General features: G+C 34.9%; 1 protein-coding gene and 2 long non-coding RNA genes across 4 annotated transcripts in view; 1 reads left to right on the top strand and 2 right to left on the bottom strand.

Annotated features, from left to right (window-relative positions):
• The window catches only part of si:dkey-112m2.1, a 241373-nt gene that overhangs the window by 203004 nt on the left and 16528 nt on the right, over positions 1–21841 (bottom strand). The window lies entirely within an intron of this gene.
• On the top strand, positions 9271–11270 carry LOC147838824 (uncharacterized). 2 transcript variants are annotated; one of them, XR_015520254.1, is made up of 4 exons: positions 9271–9408; positions 9722–9777; positions 10298–10357; positions 11163–11270. It is a non-coding gene; the product is annotated as an uncharacterized LOC147838824 (long non-coding RNA). The 2 variants fall into 2 exon arrangements; XR_015520253.1 differs by lacking the exon at positions 11163–11270 and having other exon boundaries at positions 10298–10434.
• LOC147838825 (uncharacterized) lies at positions 17210–21129 on the bottom strand. Its single transcript, XR_015520250.1, has 6 exons — positions 20633–21129; positions 20264–20319; positions 19712–19771; positions 18864–18977; positions 18488–18600; positions 17210–17445 (listed from the first exon to the last, which is right to left on the bottom strand). It is a non-coding gene; the product is annotated as an uncharacterized LOC147838825 (long non-coding RNA).

Below are 21841 nucleotides of genomic sequence, written 5' to 3' on the forward strand. Positions count from 1 at the left end.
TAGCAATGTTGCCTCAAAACAAGAAGGCCGCTGGTTAGACTCCCGGCTGGGTCAGATGGCATTTCTGTGTGCAGTTTGCATGTTCTTGCGAGTTTGCATCGGTTTCCTCTGGGTTCTACGGTTTCTCCCACAGTTCAAAGACATGTGCTATAGGTGAACTGAATAAACTTAATTGGCTGTAGTGTGTGAATGAGTGTGTATGGATGTTTCCCAATACTGGGTTGCAGCTGGAAGGGCATTCGCTGTAAAAAACATAAATTGGATAAGTTGGTGATTTATTCCGCTGTGACAACCCCTGATGAATAAGGGACTAAGCTGAAATAAAATGAATGAATGAATGAATGAGTTTTTAAACAATCTTTACATTTTTTTTGCCAAAACATTTTTTTTTTGTTTACAAAAAGTACAGCAAATTTGAAAACATAACTTTAATGTACTACCATCAATTTAAAAAAAGTTATACATGGTTCGCATTAATGAAATTATGATTTAATTGTCAACAAAAGGTTTACCACAGTGGTTCTAAACTAAATTCCTGGAGGGCCGCTGCTCTGCATATTTTAGCTCCAAACACCACCAACTCACACCTGCTTGATAGTCTAGTAGTCTTGAACACCTTGAGTAGTTGCATTAGCTGTGTTTGATTAGGGTTAATGCAGCCCTCCAGGAATTGAGTTTGAGGCCAGGTTTACCAAGATCCCAAACTATGCACTAAAAATTTTAAGTATGAGCTCATTTGGTGGGATTATTTTAATACTTTAAATCTAAAGGTATTTTCTTATTTGTTAGAAAAATTTGCATTTTCACTTAATGTAAACATTTATGTGCAAATGTTTTACTTACAAAAAGTTAGCAATTAAATCTATTAACTTCATCCATAAAATCAAAAACATGAAAAAATGCATGTATTCTACAAAACATCAATTATTTATAGTTCCCAAGACATAAATCTTTCTGTGATTTCAGCAAACATTCCTCTATGTAAGCCTGCAATATTATCTTAATGACAAATCAGCAGAATTTGCCCCAAAATGTAGAACTCTGAAAAAGTTGATCCTTGAAACATAACACAGAACTCTCTAACTCAATAGAGCAATAAAAGAGCAGCAAATCCTCCTCAGTGAACACATACCCTCATAGAGTTTTGTAGATGTCAGTTTGTGTAAGAGTCATGCTTTGAATAGAAGAGCTCAACCCTTCACACATTCACACAAACACGCATTAAACGCTCCAACTAAATCCACAGCCACTGTCACAGTTCCCCAATCACCTGCATTCATAATTTACAGGATGCCAGCAGAGCGAGCCAGAAGCCAAAGTCAACCATTTGCACGTACCGTCTGCTTGGCTAATTGTGTACATCGTCTTTCATTTAGGCCTGATTGAAGCAGAGGAATGGATCCAGCCGGCCCGATGGAGCTTCATCACTGAAGTTGCTCTGCCAGCATGGAGAGGCGTATGAGTCTCTAGGGCCTGCAGCTTTTGATTCGGAAGATGTTCTGAAGTTCTCTTTCCTCATGTGCTCGACGGCTGATCTGAGACCATTAAAAATGAAAGGAGCGCACTGGTGTACTGGGGGCTTCTGGCCTGTGCTGAGGAGCAGTTGATGCTAAATGATTCCTGAGTCAGAGAAGCTCAAAAGAGTCACACAAATGCTGTCCTGACTAACTCACAGGTTCACCCAAAGGAACGTTCTGGAGTGGACGGCTGATAAAGGCTATTCTGCACAAAGACGGGACACTTAAAGCCTGTGTGGGAGCTTTTGTACTGGACACTGCTTTCACAGACACTTCACTAGCTGTGTATTTGCATGCATGTCCATGGGTTAAAGATGAGACATTCATTTTTCAGTCCTTGTCAAATAATAACATAGCAAAATATATTTTATATGTGGTGGCACGGGGGCTCAGTGGTTAGCACTGTCACTTCACAGCAATAAGGTCACAGGTTTGAGTCTCGGCTGGGTCAGTTGGCGTTTCTGTGTGGAGTTTACATGTTCTCCCCTGTTTGCGTGGTTTTCATCCGGGTGCTCCGATTTTCCCCACAAGACATGTAATATAGGTGAATTGATATAGGTGAATGAGTGTGTGTTTGTGAATGAATGTGTATGGGTGTTTCCCAGTGCTGAGTTGCAACTGACAAGGCATTCGCAGTGTAAAACATATGCTGGATAATTTGGAAGATCAATCCGCTGTGGCCACCCCGGAAAATAAAGGGACTAAGCCGAAGGAAAATGAATGAATGAATGAATGAATGAATGAATGAATGAATGAATGAATGAATACATGAATGATTTTATATGTGGAAAGCATGTTAAGGGCAAGTGACTATGTTACTGCTTCAAATAGCTTTGTGGGAAAAAAAATGTCAAAGGCAGCTACACCTGAAAAATTTTCAGTGTTATTTAAACCACTCCTTGTCGTTCAACATACTATGACATCATTAATTACACCAGGAAGACCATATTACTAGATTTCTTGATATCTTAGTCACATCTCACACTCAAAACACTACAATTACTATGCTTAAAAAAACAGCACTACAACATACAAGAGAGAGATCGACTTGAAATGTCACTCACCAATTTTACAATGTTTTGATCAGCTGTGGTTTGAAAATATGTCATTCTTTTGTAATGTAATATGTATTTATATAGCGCATTTATTGTGTATGGCCATACAACCTAAAGCGCTTCACAATCATGAGGGGGGTCTCTCCACACCACCACCAGTGTGCAGCATCCACTTGGATGATGCGACAGCTGTCACAGGACAATGGCACCAGTGTCTCATCCGAAAGACGGCGCCCACTGACAGTGTAGTGTCCCCTTCACTTTTACTGGGGCATTAGGACTCACATAGACCTCATAGACCTCAGGTTGAGCGCCCCCTGCTGGCCTCACTAACACCACTTCCAACAGCAACCTAGTGTTCCCTAGTGGTCTCCCATCCAGGTACTAACCAGGCTCTGCCCTGCTTAGCTTCAGTGAGTAACCGGTCTTGGGCTGCAGGGTGATATGGCTGTGGCTGTGTCTTTTCTCATCAAGGGGCTTATTATATGGTCTTGTTTGCCATCTTGTGGAGGGACAACGTTAATTAGCTTTGCTCTGCTTAATGAGAGGCTGATGGATGTCGACGCATTGTCTCACAGAAATTATAAATATTTAAAATAGGCACTATCCCCTATAAATAAACTTCATAGTTGCAATGTAAACAACTACATTCTCACCTAAAAAGCCTCAAAAGAACATTATGTTGTCCAACAGCAGCAATATTTGTTCAACTCTAGTGAGTTTATTGATCTGCTGTCAGTCTATGTAGGCGGAGTAATACAGAAGGGTGAAGAGGCAGTACGAGTTCTGATATTGCAGAATTTTACACTGTTCTCAGCCCATCAGATTTGTGAACCGGACAAAACTATTATAAAAATATAATATCCATTGTTTTGAACAAGGCTGCAATTATTTAGGAAATACAGTACAAACATTTAGTGAAAATGTACTACATTTTAAAATAAGTTGAGGTTGATCCTTTATAGATCATTTTAGCATGCTGATTTGCTGCTCAAACATTTGTATTAATTTATTTACATAATTACAATGTACTGTTTTTAGCTTTGATTAAATAAAGTTAAAAAAACGAAAGTACACAATTATGCTAGTTTTAAAGAATGTGCTTGAAATATTGTTTTAAAAAAATCAATACTGCAAGAAAGAAAGAAAGAAAGCATATTACAACTTAACCCAGTCTTGCATAAAATTAAATAGAACTGTGGCACATTCAAAAGGTACAAAGGTGATGGTACACAAAATTAAAGTGCAACCTTTCAATTACCAGTATTTACATTGCCACTAAAAAGCAAGCAACTCAAACCTACATGCACTCCATGCTTACATTACTTTGTATGCCAGAGTCAGAGTGATCTGGCTGATACTGACTGGTCATATCTGGTCACTTATCTGCACAACAAACAAATAAACAAAACATTACATAATGAACTAACAAATGCAATGAACAAATGAAGTAAAAACAACATGAACAACACTGGCATACAAATGCTCCCACTAGTACAATTCTAACGATACAGATCTAACAGTGATTAAATAGTAATTATAAGGATAGCATGCATCTGCGTCCAGAGAGAGTCTAATCATTATAGAAACACAATTATTATAATTGACCTTCATTACCAAGAAAATAATCCAGGGCACACGGGACCAAAACTTGTCGGACGGAAATATAATGTCTAAGGTAATAAAATTATTGTTACATGTTATATTCCTCATCAAGATAGTATCCACGTGACCACAAAACAGTCCAGTTCAACATATTTAACTCTTGTCTGCAGTAACAAACTTCAGAGTTATCTTCAGATGCATTTGTCATTACATAGATCTATATTAATAGTGAAAATGCCAAATTTCACCAACTTGCATACACTCAGATGTATTAGGGCTGGACAATTAATCTATTTTGATTGATTAATTAATTAACAATTAATTAATTTATTCAAAATAAAATCACAAACACAATTGATCATATGTGCGATTGCCATGTGCATCTTGTCAGGGAAGAATGGTTATGTGACCAGTAGTAAAACTCCTCGGAAACTCCAAATACACTGTAAAAATATATATATAAGATCAATTAGCCCTGACAGCATATGTTTTTAGTTTACTGTAACTGTAGAGTTAATTGTGGCCTAACTTAATTTAATTTAATAAATATAAGTTATGCAGGCTGTTTTAAGTCAGTTTAACATAATATAAGTTCAGTTAAGTCATAAGGTTAATTTGATTCAGTTTAAAAAATTAGGGCAATAAGGATTTTTTTACAGTCTATCTGAAGAAACCCAGCAAATCGCCAATATTGTTACATTGTAAACAGAAGATTGAATTCCTTTCACTGATTTAGCATGACTAATAAACACATGACTATGGAATTATCTGACAGATTAATTTATTTTAACACTCAACTGAAGTTGTAAAGTAAGTTGGGTGTAAAAACATGCAATTAAAGTGGTGTCTTCACTGAGAAGTGACCCAAATAGCTTACCACAGAATGAAACTACAGATTAAATTGATTTCAATTTTGTACATGATTTTGCACAGTTTATCACTGTACTATGACTATATGGTAAACACTGTTCCATCTGAAAGCACCTGCTGCTGCTAGAACCAGCTTTACTGACAAAATGCACATGATAATCGTTTGAGATTAATCACTCAGCCCTAAGATATATTATTATGCATATTTGGACATAGATTTTGCATGTATATTTTTTAACACTCTAAGTGCAGGTTGACATTGACCTGCATTTTATGAAGGAAAATGGCTTGAGGTTAGGTAATTTAATAGCTAATTTCTTCTCTCATTTGTGAACTATACCATTAAAAAACCTGCTAAAGTAGATACTGCCAAACTGTTGCTCTACCAGCTGAAGTGAACAATAAAATTGCATATAGCAATGCCAAAAAATACAACATGTACATGTATTGTGCTGTGGAATTAACTGAGGTCTGACATATTTCAATTTATGAAAACACGTCCACACACCTACACACAAATAAAAAGAAGAACTAATTTAAAGAATGTTTAGGCCCAAAGTGTGAAAGTAAATGAAAAACAAAGACATTAAAGCAAGAAAAAAACAAACAAACAAAACAACATTTTAAAAGTCCAAACCAGGAAGAAATAACATACTGCATTAATTTCACCGTAATTTTGAGTTATATAACATGGGATGAGAAAATATTTGTTTGGTTTATTCTACTGTACCTATTTAAATTCTTATACGTCCTGTAATATCTAAACCCTCTGTTGTATTTCCTTCCATGAACTTGAAAAAAAAGAAATATGCTAAGCTTGGAAAACAAACCGCTGTTCACTTGGTTGGATAGGCCTGTATCTCGAGCGAAAAGCAGTGCGATGTGTTCTGCCTGAAAGGAATTTCGGCGTATAGCCTTCCTGAAAGGTACACGATGCAGTAAAGGAAAACAGCCCAGTGGTTCCCATCCCATCGGCTGACAGGAGAAGATAATGTATTTTAGATAGAGCTTATACACTGGACCATGCCGCTGTCCATCAGTCGATCACTCCCTTGAGTCGATATCCCAGAGAGCCAGAGACATGTTTATTAAAGAGGTTTGGGGGGGGGGGGGGGGATTTGCTGTATATAGGGGGCTGAAATTGGCACGCTTGGGAGACCTGGATGGATTCTACACAGTTAATTAAGATAAAACGATTCAATTCAGTAAAGATTGAGTTGCGATTGAGCCCAAGCTGCTCATGGTGGTTGCTCTGATTAGGAGCCAGAAAATGCATTTGCTGAGATTTTGATGCGAGACAATATTCCCGTTTTCAATTACACACACGAACAACCCCCTAACTACCAAAACTGACTCATTTGCATGATTGAAATATAATTACAGCAAGATGAAAAAATGCCTGTGTTTTGTTTGGTGCTACAATTGTGTTTAATTGTTTCTGCTGTTTGTTTGTGGTTTGTTTGTGTACATGTTTCTCATCCAAATATCAGCGAACGCATTCGTACCAATCGATCTCAGGGTCAACGAATAAACACAAGCTCATTTTTTTTTCACACGTGGGATATAAAAGTCCATCTGTATTCAACCATCCTCTTTGGAGTAAAAAAAAGACCAACTAAACTATCATATAGGTTGTTTTCAATCACGTGGTTCTAGTGATGAGTGAAATTCAGACGGAGGGCAGGAAGTAAAAATCTAAATGGGAGACATAGAAGGAAGTCTGTATTTTTGCGATTTATACCATATTTCAAAGGAGATATAAATAGAAAATAACCACATACGTTGGGCATGATCCTTATAACATAAAGAGGGCCGATATCTCTACTGAACTAAAATTTATTTGCCTGTCATTAAGGCGGTACATACTGTGTAAGCTATTATGTTACATGAAAAATGCTATAGTAAATACTGTTTGGAAGCATACTATAGATCAGGGATCACCAATCTCGGTCCTGGAGGGCCGACTTACCTCAACACACCTGCCTGAATGTTTAAAGTATACCTAGGTAGACCTTGATTAGCTTGTTCAGGTGTGTTTGATTAGGGTTGGAGCTCAAATCTGCAGGACACTGGCCCTTCAGGAACAAGTTTGGTGATCCCTGCTATAGATAATTACTTGAATTAAACTGTTGTAGTAATTAGCCTATATTGTTGCTGTGGTACAACACAACTGTAGTAATAAACAAACTATTCAATAGGCTTCAGTTTTCTACGCTATAATCACAATGCACCACAGTTTATCAGTTTACTATGCTACAGTATTCTGTAGCATTCATTACCAAAGATTTGTACACATGATATACTTACAAATACATGTTTATTATAAATTACGATAGTTTTCCCCCATGCGGATATTTTCCAGACATCATCCATGAAAGCATACAAAAGGGACACATAGTCTACATTATTATTTATTTATTTTTGCAAGGGGGAAAATGCTTCACAATAATAACCGTCTAGTTTTGTCGCAAGAGTTGCTTTTCTTTTTTTGTTCTCTCATTTTTTGTTTGTACCAGTGCTGCGCATCTCGATGTTCACGTTACAGATGTTTATTTCACCAGAACAGCAATAAAGACTTTGATTATTGTAAAACAAGACAGAGATTTCATTGCAGCGATTACATGGTAGAGTACGTTATATTCTCCTGAATTTTGTATAAGTGTGTTGTTGTTCGTATCTGACTTTTATATAACACATTCAAATATTTCTACACATAGCTAGGCCTGTATATAATCTTTATTGGAAGTGTGAAGTGAATTATTGCGTTCAAAAACGTTTGTACACATGGATGTATTGAAAAACATTTATTACATGCCAACTTTTCTTCCGTTTTTCAGCTAGTTTCTTGAACTTCCCACCTTTATGAACAAAAACCTTCTATAAGTTCACTGTAAACGATTTCTGTTGTTTTCACGGTATTATACTGCATTTCTCAACAGTTGTTTACTGTATAAGCTGTGCACAGTGTGTTACTGTATATATTGCTGTTTTCACAGCATGATAATGTATTCTCAACATTTCCATACTGTGAACATGATTAACAGTATGCTACTGCAGATTTTACAATGAATTTTGGGAAAAAATCAGTTACTGTGCATCTAAATACAGTACTGCAAATGACCATGAAAAACTCTACACACACTTTATATTATTATTATTATGTTTATTTTATTTTTTGACAAAGTATTTTGTGAAGAAAAATAAAATAACCAGTTTCTTCAGACTGTTCAGTGCATAAAACTGTCCCCTGGTTTTCCATATTTGGGTGTACTGCACCTTATTTTTTTAAGGTTAACATGAAAATATAAAATCATTTTTAATCAACATAACGTTTTGCTTAACCAAAACGTAAACTGGAACAAAAATAATTGATTCATGAAACCAAAGTCAGCTTAAATGTCATAATGACCAGCCTGCTTTAGACGGATTCATGAGGATTGGGCACCCGTCATCACCATGGAGGTCACATATCTCCGCATTTTCAAAACAATATTTTAAAATACCCACCATCTCTATAAATAAACCACAGACTTGAGTTTGAAACAACTACATTCCCGCATGAAAAACGGTTAAAACTAAATTTCATAACACATTCATTATAGAGCCATCTAAGACCGGGGCAAGTCTCACATGTCTAGCCGTTTATAACCTCGTTTCGCCGGATACATGAGTGATGATAGACACCCTGGAGGTCAGAATCTCCGCTATCGGCAAAGCACGCTTAAAATTTACACATGATATCTATAAATAAACCACAGATTTGAGTTTGTAAGAACTACATTCTCGCATGAAATACTGTTAGAATTTCATTTCGTGACATATTAAACGCAATATTTATAATATTAGCTGGGCTTTCTCATCCGCCATTACCATTTGCTTGTTGATGTGAAATGAATTCTGGGAGAAAAAAAAAATATATATATATATATATATTTATATATAATTCTCAAAACACTTCAAACGAACTTTATTCTTATTGTCAAGGTCAGATATATGTAATAATTTCGCTGGTAAAGTGAATAAAAAACAATGTTACTATATTGTAATCAATATAACGTTTGCACTGGTTCGGTTCAGCACTCGAGCGACTCTGAATCGTATTGAACCGAATTGAACCGTTTGCTCGGGAATTATTTGATCACACGTGTTCACAAGCACATTCAGCAATATGCAATTAGTGTATAATTAGTGTATAGTAATGAATCATATACAAAAAGGAATCGGTTTTAGGCGGATTCGATTCTTTACTGTTCACTAAGGAGCCGATTCATAGAACCGAACGGACACGACTCGACATGCAGGCAACGGCTCTCCTAATTTGAAATTCACCTGTCGTCTTTCATCCAGCGAATTCATCCTCGGTAAGTGTTTTAAAGTCAAATTCTTTCCGTTAAAGGATTGTTTTCTAAGTATTTTTGTGTATTGTGTATGTAATTTAAAAGAATTAACCAAGTGACATTAGTTGTAGGTTCTTATGTTATGTCACGCTATCCGTTAACAAACGGTATTTTAAACAAGAAATAACAGACGCCAGGCGGTCATTGTAGTGTTTGCGAGGTAACGTTATTAGATACAGTGAGTTTATCTCGAGTGAGTTTTTGACCATACGTTAAGTTACCTGAAAAAACATAACTTTAACTTATTTTAACTGCATTAATGAATTCTCTATTTCAGCACAACACTGAGATGAAGGCGAAGTCACCATGAAAAGTTAAACGTTTACCGTTAAGGTAAGCTCTGGTCTTCATGTGGTCATTATGACTAAGCTATCATTATGGTAAAATTTTTCAACTGTAAGTTAGTTATTTAAACTAAGCTCATAATGAAATGAGTCTTAACTGTTTTGTTAAATGGAGCTGTAAATTAAATGCAGTTGAATTATTTTAAGCTAACGTTAATATTAACAAAATACATATTAATTGTCTATTTCTCAATAATGTTAATGAGCTTGATGTATAGTGTGTCTTTATTTGTACATTTAATTTTTGGTGTTCAGGTGTACCTGAGGTGAGTGTACGTTCTGAGTACACAGATATAGGCCAAAGTCATTATCTATATATATATATATATATATATATATATATATATATATATATATCCATCCTATTCTAAGAGAAATTGATGGGGTCAGGGAATGATTTGTGTACAAATGTATTTTAACCCCATACAGATTGGTATGGTTGTACCATAGATTTAGATTAATTAATGTTAAGTCTTATCTTACTCTTATTATATTTATCTGTTTTTCAGCTACAGTAATTGATGTTGAAAAACTGATGCTACCAATCACTCCTCACTTGATTATTCAAGGTAATGTTGATGTCTTCCTCATTTTGATTAGATTTTTAAATGTCAAGTTGTTCACAGATTTGTTGTGAGGAGTTTCATGTACAACCTCTTTTTCTTCTTCCAGCAGTTCCTAAGATAAAAAAAAATCTGGTGTTAAAACAGCCACAGCTATGCTATTTGCCTACCAAGTGCTGATTAAATATTAGACAAACATTTTTTTCTATAACTGTTGTCTTTGTGTTTATTAGCAATTTTACTGGGTGTATGTGTTTGTTTGTTTTTCAAACAGCCTGGAAACTGTAAGTTTAGTTCAATATGTTATTTTATGCTATTCATTTTTGTCTTAACATGGATTGCATGTTGAAGCTATCCTTTTATAGTGGGAAAATGTAAAAGAGAATCACTGAATACAATGGCATAATGATTCTGCTTGTTCAAAGAAGGTACTTGATTTAGTTTTCCTCAAGCGACACATCAGTTTTTATGACTATTGCTTGACACTTGAATTGAAGGGACAGTTCACCCCAAAATGAAAATAATAGCATCTTTGGCATCCTCCACTTGTTTCAAAATAGTTATATATTTAATTTGTTCCGTTGAACACAAACTCATATTTTTTAAAGAAATTTGGTTCAAATATGGATGTCAATAGTTACTGGTTACTAACATTCTTCAAAATATCTGCTTTAGTGTTTAACAGAAATTCAAACTAGTTTAAAACACGTGGAGTAAATAGTGGCAAAATAGTAAACTATTCCTTTAAATATTTTATTCTGAGACTTATTTATATGTGTCCTGTCTTTTTTTATTCATATTGTCCTTCTAGCCCAGATAGTGATGGACCTGAAATGCGACACTAGTTAGACAAGAACCGAATAAAGCACAGATGTGGAGGGATTTACAGCCAAACTAACTGGAGGGAAGGAACCTTTAGGTAAAAGCACCTGCTTTATTTAGATCTGAAGTATTTTATTTGACATAGAGATTTATTGTTTTAATTCTAATTTAAAGCAAACAAGGTTGAGCACCCCTGGTCTAAAAGCTCAAAAATGCTGTTTCCGTGATAAGGTTAAATGTAGTTGAGAAATATATTCATTAGGATCAATGCTTAAAGTAAACATTTTCTTCTCTCTGTAGACCAAACATGTTTACTATCCCTCACATTTTAATAAATTGTTTCTGTTTTTGTTTCTTACAGTGTGGGTGAACATACTACCTGGATGTCCAACAAAGGCTGCACAATAGCTCATTTGATAACACATATTCTGTCCTGTCTACATCTCTGATGACCTGGAAGTGCTTCGACATCAGTGAGTAATACATCTTTATACTGTCATGCATACAGGATTTCTGTAAGCTTAGCTTTAATGTTAGTTTCTAATCAGCAGTGACTGTTTTAAAAAATTAAGTATTTAAATTATTCTAAACGTTTTACTGATGCTGTGCACAGTAACGTTATGATGATTTAGTTTGAGGAAATGTCACTAGAGGGTTTGTATAAATTAAATAAATAAATAAATTGTATGAAATGACTCGATAAAATGTTTATTTGTCTCGCTGACATGCCATCACTGCTGCATATTAAAATACAGTAATACGAATTGACAGCAGAATTACCACAAACATTTCATGAAGTAGGCTAGACTGCTCTTTAGTTCTCTACTCAACTTTAACACATTTCCTCGTGTCGCTGAGCCTCTCTGCAGATTTTGCCAAAAATGAATGCTTAGTGATTACTTTGTTTTATGCAAACCATATATCAGTAACTCATCATTAGCATTATTTTAAAAAATCACCCACGGTTTTCATGTTCTCTAACGCAATCTTATATGTAAGTTAGAAGTGGATTTATACGTGTTAAAAGCCTAAAAGTATTTAATTAACATTAGTCATGTTAAATTAGATTATTTTTATTTATTTAATTTTAAATATGTAGCCTCTTAAAGTGAGAATGAACTGTGTTTACCCCTCTTAAATCTGTGGAAGCACTAGTAGTGTGATCATGGAATCAGATATTTGAGCTATAAAGAGTCGGACATTAAGTTAAGATGAGACTTTATTTTTTACACACCTGTGTGGACACCTGACTAGCGATCTTCAAGAACAATGCCCGCTGATCTTTTCCCCATTAACGTTAGTGTAATTGCGAATTGACAACAAACTGTATTTCACCAACAAAAACAATTAAAAAAACTGTTATATATATTATAACTGATATATATATTTATATATATATATATATATATATATATATATATATATATATATATATATATATATATATATATATATATATATATAAACAACAGTGCAGTGTTTCGTTTCTGAATGAATTAAATGGTTTGAGGGATGATTAGTTTTTACTTCAGTGATTGATTTTGCTTGTCATTTTTGCAGGATCATCAGAAGTGCTGCTGACCTTTTTCACTGTCCCTTTCCACATCATTTGGCCTTCATCATTTCCTGTCTTGTAGCAGTATTTTCACCTGTTTTTAAAATTGTAATAATTTTTGATGCATTAATTGTTGATTGGTTTTAATGATCAATTGTTTATTAGTGTTCTGTTGCTCTGTTATATTGAATTATAGCTACTGTTTTAGCATGGTTTACACAATAAACCTTTATTGTGAAGTTAAAGTTTCAGTTTCTTTATTTTTCTTGTATTTCTTGAACAGTTAAAATAACACTTGTGCAATTTTTGAACATTTTTACCCATTATAAAGTAGCACTATTAAATAAAATAAAATAACATTTAATAACTGTAAAATACTATACAGTAATAATGAAAGTAACGTTAAAATACCGTAGTTCATCATGGTAAAAATGTACGATAAAATACTGTTTTCAGTTTTGCAGTATGTGTTTCACTACTGTAATTGGTGTTACAGTAAAAATCAACAACAGTAAAATGATGTATTACATTTTACAGTAAATGTAATACTAATGTAATTAGTATTACAGTAATGTTACTGTTTTATGAAATACAGCAGCTACTGGATAATTGTTGCCAGTAACTTACTGTTAATTTAACAAGAAATCGTTTACAGTGTTCTATTAAAGTGGTTCAGCGTTATTTATTTTGGACAATTTAAATAAATATTAACAACATAAAACATAGATATGTTGACGTTCTGATAGTGATTGCCATGTAGAAGAACCACTTCCTGCCCTCCATCTGAATTTCGCACGTCATCAATGACTTCATGTTAAAAAAACCTACTGAATACAGTGCTCAGAATAATTAAAAACGCCTCATTTAGAAAATTTATATTTTATCCATTTCTCAGTGATTATAGGCAATGTATTTTGGTGCATTTAAAATAAACTGATTTATTAAACAGCTATATTTATTAAAATAATATTTTAGTCACCAAACATTATTAGAAATTGAAAGATAATACAATTAAATTCCAGCAAAATATTGCAAAAAAAATACAACCTACAAAATTTTAACTTAATTTTTACATTTTTTTGCTTCTCTCGATTTTTCCTCTTTTTAAAATTTGTGTTTAATATTTTTCTATAACATAAATTTGGCTGTACTAGTTTTTGAACCATTATTGTGAGTTATTTTGTTAGATAAGCTCCAGATTTGGCTTCAGTACTGACTAATCTAATCTAATTTAATGCACAAATATAAAACTGTAAAGCTTCCTATTAAAATTATGAATTTAAAAGAGAAATTTGTGAGGGGTGTACTTAAGTGTGAGGGGTGTATATATGCTGAGCACTGTACTATGCTGACATACCCGTTCACAGTACACTCCATATTATTCCAGCAGAGGAAAATTGTAAGCCTGATGGAGAATCCTCCATGGGAAAAATCGATGGCACGAATACACACACACACAAGCTGCACAACAATAAGGAAACTAGATGTTCTCTGTCACCATGTCAGAAACCTCTAATGGCGTCTCACAGCTGTTCTTTCTCTTGTGTTGACAGCCGCCTCTCGGCACCATTAACAACTCACTGACGTGCCTCGCCACTCCCCAACCCAGCGTTAATTTTACAAGAGCATGGAAACTGTAATCAATGATAATAATGCTTAATCATTCGCTAGGGCCTTATTAACAGCAGTCCCGCTGTAATATTGAGTTGAGTGTTTAGATTTATGCGTCAGTAATTCACTTCGCCATTTCTGACAGCACTCACTCACACTGCATTCCCTCCTACTTTGAGTCACAGTTTGCTGAGCTGCGTCCTATCTTTCTCTCAATGCGGGGGTCACCGAAACAGGCCCTGGTCCCTCGGGAACTACCTTTCAGCTTCTCTACCCTCTTCGTTCTCCTCTCTCGGGCTGTCTGATCCATTTCAGTGCCTTCGGTGGCCTTTTCACTGCTAACAGAGTCAGTGTAGATGTCTTCACAAAACAAAACAGACACACATTCAATGCTTGCGTCGATTCTAAATGTCAACGGCATGCTCGCTATCACCATTCATCATCCTGAGGACGTCGCAGGGTTTACTCAATGCTTAGCTTCTCCGCGTAGCTGTCAATTCCTCTGTAATATCGCACAATCAACAAATGAATAGCGATAGTCAGACTTCATTTGAGTATCTGCTTTTATATGATTTTTGATAAGCACTGCAGCATTTTCAACCTACTCCAGTCACGCTCCATTTAACAAGGGAAATGTAAAAAGTGTGGGTGTAAAAATAGAAGGTGATTTAAATTTACATTAACATGACTGCTTAGAAGATATGCAAAGTGAATACTCTGGACTCAAAAATAGGCAGAGCCATAAACAGAAATAAACTAAAGTACAACTTGGCATATCTACACGGTAGATACACATCAAAAATACATTAAAAACACAAACAAATGAATAAATCAAGAGCACACTTTAAGAATTCTGTACATTTTTTAAGCATCTATATGAAATCTTTTTTTTAGCTTTATTAATCCCCTTGGTGCAATTCATTCTGACATAGTGGTGCTTTACATATAAAAAGAATGACACACTTAACACAATAAACACCAACAATTAACATCAAGTACACAAACAAAAAACTGAAACAAAAATATAAGAAACAGAATAAAATGAAGAAATAATAACAATAATAATAAAATTCAAAAACAATAATGATTTATATAAATAAATAATAATCCATCGATTACCTACATTTATTACTTAACCGAATTGCTTCAGGCACAAAAGTGAATTTTTAACAATTTGTGGAACATCTTATTGTTTTAGACGTCGCCCAAGGGGCATCTTGTCAGGGTTCTGCCACTTTAGTCTTGTAAATTCTTGTTTTGGTGGCAGAGCTCTGACACTACTCATGTCTGGTCCTGTTTCTGTCTCTGTGTGCGCGCGCGCCGTCGTGGGTGTACGCAGAGTGTGCGCTCTGCCGCTTGATGTGGCCGCGCACGCTCTGCGTCCCTCATACGCGCGCGCTCTTGTACTAGTGTTTGTTCTGTCAGCGGCGCGCTGCTTTATTCTCGGCGCCTCCGTCTAGTTGGTTTCAGTTTTGGTTGGCGATGAGATGAAGCATGCGCGTTGCTTATGTGTGAGCGCACGGTAAGGTGTTTATCTATCGTGTGCTCGTGTCTTGCGTCTCTTGTCAAAGCACGTGGCTCGGTGTTTACATTGTGGTCACGTGCTTTTGTCGTGTGCTTCAGTGTTGTGTTTGTTGTCATGAACATGCGGTTAATGAGTTCTCTCATTGGCTGCATGTTCTTGTCCTGTTATGTGAGCGCATGGCTTGTGTTGTCTCTCTGTGTCATGCGCTCTCCCGTCTATTGTCTTGTCCCACCCTCCTTGTTAACCCATTATTAGTTAATTGTGTTCACCTGTTTGTGTGTTAATTTTCTACAGTTTATATACCCCTCACATTTGCTGTCCTGCGCCAGTTCGTCATCACATGTTGTTGTTTGAACCCTTGTCCTGTCATGTTTCCAGTCTTGTTCCTTACCAGCCAGCCCAGTGAAGTTTGTTTGTGTATGTATTTGTTTTGTTAAGGTTTTCCCCCTCGGGGTAGTTTATTTTGCATTTTATTTTATGTTTATTATTTAATAAATTCCCCGTTTTCCTGCACTTGAGTCCTCGCTCCTTTTTCCCCATTTCCCCTCACCAACCCTGACACATCTATTCAAAATATTTGTTTAAGGCAGGAGTTTCAAACTCAAATTGATGGAGGGCTATTTCATTCATTCATTTATTTTCTTTTTGGATTAGTCCCTTTTTTAATCTGGGGTCACCACAGCGGAAAGAACCACCAACTTAATATCCAGCATATGTTTAATGCAGCGGATGGCCTTTCAGCTACAACCCATCACTGGGAAACAACCATACACACTTATTCACACACATTATATTATAATTATAAAAGGTCTCAAGAATAACTCTCATTAAAAGAGTTGAGTTTCCACAATAAATTAGTCTTTGATGAGCCTTATTTGTATGTGTGTTTTGATTAAATTTTAACCCGTTATCAATAATTGTTCTTACCTACACTGTAAACGATTTCTTGTTAAATTAACAGTAAGTTACTGGCAACAATTATCCAGTAGCTGCTGTATTTCATAAAACAGTAACATTACTGTAATACTAATTACATTAGTATTACATTTACTGTAAAATGTAATACATCATTTTACTGTTGTTGATTTTTACTGTAACACTAATTACAGTAGTGGTGCACATACTGCAAAACTGAAAACAGTATTTTATTGTACATTTTTACCATGAAGAACTACGGTATTTTAATGTTACTTTCATTATTACTGTATAGTATTTTACAGTTATTAAATGTTATTTTATTGTATTTAATAGTGCTACTTTGTAATGGGTAAAAAATGTTCAAAAATTGCACAAGTGTTATTTTAACTGTGAAAGACGTAAAAGAAAAATAAAGAAACTGAAACTTTAACTTCACAATAAAAGTTTATTGTGTAAACCATGCTAAAACAGTAGCAATAATTCAATATAACAGAGCAACAGAACACTAATAAACAATTGATCATTAAAACCAGTCAACAATTAATGCATCAAAAATTATTACAATTTTAAAAAAGGTGAGAATACTGCTACAAGACAGGAAATGATGAAGGCCAAATGATGTGGAAAGGGACAGTGAAAAAGGGCAGCAACATGATGATGATCCTGCAAAAATGACAAGCAAAATCAATCACTGAAGTAAAAACTAATCATCCCTCAAACCATTTAATTCATTCAGAAATGAAACACTGCACTGCTGTTTAAATATATATATATATATATTTTGATATATATGTATATCAGTTATATAAAACAGTTTTTTTAATTGTTTTTGTTGGTGAAATACAGATTGTTGTCAATTCACAATTACACTAACGTTAATGGGGAAAAGATCAGCGGGCATTGTTCTTGAAGATCGCTAGTCAGGTGTCCACACAGGTGTGTAAAAAATAAAGTCTCATCTTAACTTAATGTCCGACTCTTTATAGCTCGAATATCTGATTCCATGATCACACTACTAGTGCTTCCACGGATTTAAGAGGGGTGAACACAGTTCATTCTCACTTTAAGAGGCTACATATTTAAAATTAAATAAATAAAATAATCTAATTTAACGTGACTAATGTTAATTAAATACTTTTAGGCTTTTAACACGTATAAATCCACTTCTAACTTACAGACAAGATTGCGTTAGAGAACATGAAAGCTGTGGGTGATTTTTTTAAAAATAATGCTAATGATAAGTTACTGATATATGGTTTGCATAAAACAAAGTAATCACTAAGCATTCATTTTTGGCAAAATCTGCAGAGAGGCTCAGCGACACGAGGAAATGTGTTAAAGTTGAGCAGAGAACTAAAGAGCAGTCTAGCCTACTTCATGAAATGTTTGTGGTAATATTCTGCTGTCAATTCATATTACTGTATTTCAATATGCAGCAGTGATGGCATGTCAGCGAGACAAATAAACATTTTATCGAGTCATTTCATACAATTTATTTATTTATTTATTTTTTATACAAACACCTCTCCAGTGACATTTCCTCAAACTAAATCATCATGACGTTACTGTGCACAGCATCAGTAAAACGTTTAGAATAATTTAAATACTTAATTTTTTAAAACAGTCACTGCTGATTACAAACTAACATTAAAAATAGGCTTACAGAAATCCTGTATGCATGACAATATAAAGATGTATTACTCACTGATGTCGAAGCACTTCCAGGTCATCAGAGATGTAGACAAGGACAGAATATGTGCTATCAAATGAGCTCTTGTGCAGCCTTTGTTGGACATCCAGGTAGTATGTTCACCCACACTGTAAGAAACAAAAACAGAAACAATTTATTAAAATGTGAGGGATAGTAAACATGTTTAGTCTACAGAGAGAAGAAAATGTTTACTTTAAGCATTGATCCTAATGAATCTATTTCTCAACTACATTTAACCTTATCACGGAAACAGCATGTTGAGCTTTTAGACCAGGGGTGCTCAACCTTGTTTGCTTTAAATTAGAATTAAAACAATAAATCTCTATGTCAAATAAAATACTTCAGATCTAAATAAAGCAGGTGCTTTTACCTAAAGGTTCCTTCCCTCCAGTTAGTTTGGCTGCAAATACCTCCACATCTGTGCTTTATTCGGTTCTTGTCTTAGAGTAACTGGTGTTGCATTCCAGGTCCATCACAATCTGGGCTAGAAGGACAATATGACAAAAGACAAGACACATATAAATAAAAGTCTCTGAATAAAATATTTAAAGGAATAGTTTACTATTTTGCCACTATTTACTCCACGTGTTTTAAACTAGTTTGAATTTCTGTTAAACACTAAAGCAGATATTTTTAAGAATGTTAGTAACCAGTAACTATTGACATCCATAACTATATAATATATATCTATTTTGAAACAAGTGGAGGATGCCAAAGATGCTATTATTTTCATTTTTGGGTGAACTGTCCCTTCAATTCAAGTGTCAAGCAATAGTCATAAAAACTGATGTGTCGCTTGAGGAAAACTAAATCAAGTACCTTCTGTGAGCAAGCAGAATCATTATGCCATTGTATTCAGTGATTCTCTTTTACATTTTCCCACTGTGAAACGATAGCTTCAACATGCAATCCATGTTAAGACAAAAATGAATAGCATAAAATAACATATTGAACTAAACTTACAGTTTCCAGTTCCATACGCCCAGTAAAATTGCTAATAAACAAAGACAACAGTTATAGAAAAAAATGTTTGTCTAATATTTACTCAGCACTTGGTAGGCAAATAGCATAGCCGTGACTGTTTTAACACCAGATTTTTTTTATCTTAGGAACTGCTGGAAGAAGAAAAAGAGGTTGTACATGAAACTCCTCACAACAAATCTGTGAACAACTTGACATTTAAAGATCTAATCAAAATGAGGAAGACATCAACATTACCTTGAATAATCAAGTGAGGAGTGATTGGTAGCATCAGTTTTTCAACATCAATTACTGTAGCTGAAAAACAGATAAATATAATAGGAGTAAAATAAGACTTAACATTAATTAATCTAAATCTATGGTACAACCATACCAATCTGTAAGGGGTTAAAATACATTTGTACACAAATCATTCCCTGACCCCATCAATTTCTCTTAGAATAGGATGGAGATATATATATATAGTGAAAATGACTTTGGCTTATATCTGTGTACTCAGAACGTACACTCACCTCAGGTACACCTGAACACCGAAAATTAAATGTACAATTAATGACACGCTATACATCAAGCTCATTAACATTATTGAGAAATAGACAATTAATATGTATTTTGTTAATATTAACTTTAGCTTAAAATAATTCAACTGCATTTAATTTTCAGCTTCATTTAATAAAACAGTTAAGACTCATTTTATTATGAGTTTAGTTTAAATAACTAACTTACAGTTGAAAAATTTTACCATAATGATAGCTTAGTCATAATGACTATGTGAAGACCAGAGCTTACCTTAACGGTAAACGTTTAACTTTTCATGGTGACTTCGCCTTCATCTTAGTGTTGTGCTGAAATAGAGAATGCATTAATGCAGTTACAATAAGTTAAAGTTATGTTTTTTCAGGTAACTTAGCGTATGGTCAAAAACTCACTAAAGATAAACTCACTGTATCTAATACCTCGCAAACACTACAATGACCGCCTGGCGTCTGTTATTTCTTGTTTAAAATACCATTTGTTAACGGACAGCGTGACATAACATAAGAACCTAAGGTTACAACTAATGTCACTTGGTTAATTCTTTTAAATTACACACTCAATACACAGAAATATATACAAAACAATCCTTCAACGGACAGAATTTGACTTTAAAACACTTACCGAGGATGAATTAGCTGGATGAAAGACGACAGGTGAATTTCAAATTAGGAGAGCCGTTGCCTGCAGGTCGAGTCGTGTCCGTTCGGTTCTATGAATCGGCTCCTTAGTGAACAGTAAAGATTTGAATCCGCCTAAAACCGATTCATTTTTGTATATGATTCATTACTATTTCGTTATACTGCTTGGCCACACGCATTTATACACTAATTATACACTAATTGCATATTGCTGAATGTGCTTGTGAACACGTGTGATCAAATAATTACCGAGCAAACGGTTCAATACGATTCAGAGTCGCTCGAGTGCTGAACCGAACCAGTGCAAACGTGATATTGATTACAATATAGTAACATTGTTTTTTATTCACTTTACCAGCGAAATTATTACATATATCTGACCTTGACAATAAGAATAAAGTTCGTTTGAAGTGTTTTGAGAATATTTTTTTTTTTCTCCCAGAATTCATTTCACATCAACAAGCAAATGGTAATGGCGGATGAGAAAGCCCAGCTAATATTATAAATATTGCGTTTAATATGTCACGAAATGAAATTTTAACAGTGTTTCATGCGAGAATGTAGTTCTTACAAACTCAAATCTGTGGTTTATTTATAGATATCATGTGTAAATTTTAAGCGTGCTTTGCCGATATCGGAGATTCTGACCTCCAGGGTGTCCATCATCACTCATGTATCCGGCGAAACGAGGTTATAATCGGCTAGACATGTGAGACTTGCCCCGGTCTTAGATGGCTCTATAATGAATGTGTTATGAAATTTAGTTTTAACCGTTTTTCATGCGGGAATGTAATTGTTTTAAACTCAAGCCTGTGGTTTATTTATAGAGATGGTGCGTATTTTAAAATATTGTTTTGAAAATGCGGAGATGTGACCTCCATGGTGACAAGCCCAATCCTCATGAATCCGTCTAAAGCAGGCTGGTCATTGCAGAGCCATTTGAGGAGAGGTGAGCTCCAGAGAGGGGGAGCATGAGCTGTCGCTCCTCCTCCTGTAAGCTGTTTTAATGCGTACACCAACCCCACCCCTAACCCTACCCCCAGTGACATCACTCGTAGAAGAAGTGCAAAAAAGGAGGAGCTCAAGCTTAAGCTCCCCCTCTCTGGAGCTCAACTCTCCTCAAATGGCTCTGCAGCGAGCACCACTTGGGTCATTCTGACATTTAAGCTGACTTTGGTTTCATGGATCAATT

This window comes from Danio rerio, chromosome 21 (assembly GCF_052040795.2).
Source record: "Danio rerio strain M-AB ecotype USA chromosome 21, GRCz13ab, whole genome shotgun sequence".
NCBI lineage: Eukaryota > Metazoa > Chordata > Actinopteri > Cypriniformes > Danionidae > Danio > Danio rerio.